Consider the following 2,329-nt stretch of genomic DNA (forward strand, 5'->3'; position numbering starts at 1 on the left):
GTTCTGTAATTCTAAGAATGAGTCTATTGACATTATTAGGCCTATGTTTAAATTATTTTCTGGATAAGCCATAACGTCACTGATCACCCTAGACTTGTTTTAAACCACACAAATTAACCCAAATTTCCTCTCTCTCATCCAGCGAAGTGGTATATTTAATAAACTTCTACCTTGACACTCAGTGATAGCACCAAAAGTGAATGTAAACAGAACATGTATCTGTAGACAGTGTATGTTTAGGCGGCGTCTCTGTGTACCCTGATTGGCCAGCAGGGGGCATTAGAATGTCGTGGATGATTATTTCAACTTATATGAGTATTTAATATTGTCTGCATTTCAAATCAAAAGCTGTCAAACTGTTATGCCGACTTGTGTAGGTAAAATGTCTTCCAAAAAATACTCTCACATATACTTTGAAACTAGATGTAAACATCCACGCCAGTTCGTTGTCGCCATCATGTCCGCGGCGATGTCGCCCACTGTATCTGAATATATTATAGAAAAAAAAAGTTTTACTTGCTTGTGGAATGTAACACCTTCTGCCTTTGGCTCTTGGTTACGGTATGTGTAACAGTTGATGGCATAGCACTATGTTCCCTTCGTTCTTTCAGTTCGTGACTTAGATGGACGACTGTCACTCTCAGCCACTTTACATTGTCTGCCAGTTCGAACTTCAACACATAGCAATGGCAGCCGCATGCGCACATGCCCCTCAATGATAAATAGTAGTGGTTGGCCAATCTAGTGTTTGTTATATCTATGGTTACGTCCACAAATAGATCTACCATACACCTGGTAATTTTTTTAATCCTTCGACTGTGGTTCCTTTAAACGCGCGCGCAATTATTTCGAGCCTTACACTATATAAAGTACACTCGCATTCAACTGCCGGAGGCGGACAGTATCATATACTTGAATCAGCAGTCAATAGGTTAAATATTTAAGCTATGAAATATATATCATTATTTATTATAATATTATCATTAAATTTAATATATAACATATAATATCTTATATAATATTTAGCGTATATAACGTATAGTATAATATATAACATACCATATGAATTAGAAAAAAGCAAAAACAAACAGACATATATAAATTTTGGCTTGGTAAGTTTCCCTTGTTTAAAAAGTGGAACGTGGAAGAAACAGATGCTACCTAAATCAAACCGAGTTGAGCATGATTACTAGAAAAATACTGAGTAGATTATTAGAGGGGAGGAGAGCGTGCACAAGATCTGTGCCAAATTTCTCAAGCGTATAACAGTAGTAGAAGTAATAGTATTAAAACAATCTTATCTTCACTAACAAATGTGTTGCGACGTTATTACACAATTGGAGGAAGGATAGCCTTTGCTTTGGCTGGTACTAAACTCCTCTAGTGTTTAATCAAAATTATGTCTTAATGAACTCTCACACGATGATTAATGGAATTGCTAAATGTAAATACTACACGCTTTAGTGTTGTGTGATATATGTAATAGTTGTATATTACAAGGGAAATATTTAAATTTCCTATACATTTCTGCAGCTGCTACAATATACAAGATTGATTCCATAATTAATCCATAAACTTTTAGTCCAGTTTCACTGTTATCCCCATTCTCAAAAAGATTTGAAAAACTTACTTAAGACTAGAAATGTTTGATATTATCCAAATTATGAATTTGGTATTCAAAAATTTCATTCCACACACTTGCCAATATCATAAATTTATGATAGATTACTAAATTCTTTTAATAAACGCAAAATTAAATGGGGAATTGTTTTTCATTTGTCTAGAGCATTTAATAGTTTTTAACTCAAAATAATTAAACATTACTTACGAAATATATTGTTGCGTCATCGAGATCATGTGATTCTCACGCCCTTTACTTTCTAGAACTATCCTGTACTTTGGCGAATGCTCTAGTGTTTGCTAGATATAGGGTAGTCGGGTATATAATAGAGGGGAAGGTAATGTGTGAGTGAAGACATTGTGTAAGTGATCTACAGTCAGAAGTATTATTGACGTACGTTAATATAGCGTTTGTTTTAGCGCGATCGTTGAAGTTGAGTGTATCGGTAAAGTTATATTCGGAAAGAATAAACCAGTTTTATTAAGAAAGGACTTGTGTCGCTTAAGTTTCGTCGGAACGAAGTTACGGAAAATCAATTAACAAACGGAGACGTAACAATATCAAGGATCTACTCTTGGACCTTTGTTATTTTTACTTTATGTTAACAAGTTACCCAAGGTTTTATTACTTACTATATGTTTGTTTGCTGATGATACTTATCTGTTTATTTCTGATGATGGTTTAAAATATTTGAAAAAAAAAATACTG

Source organism: Limulus polyphemus, unplaced genomic scaffold, assembly GCF_000517525.1.
Source record: "Limulus polyphemus unplaced genomic scaffold, Limulus_polyphemus-2.1.2 Scaffold1310, whole genome shotgun sequence".
In the NCBI taxonomy this organism is placed as follows: domain Eukaryota; kingdom Metazoa; phylum Arthropoda; class Merostomata; order Xiphosura; family Limulidae; genus Limulus; species Limulus polyphemus.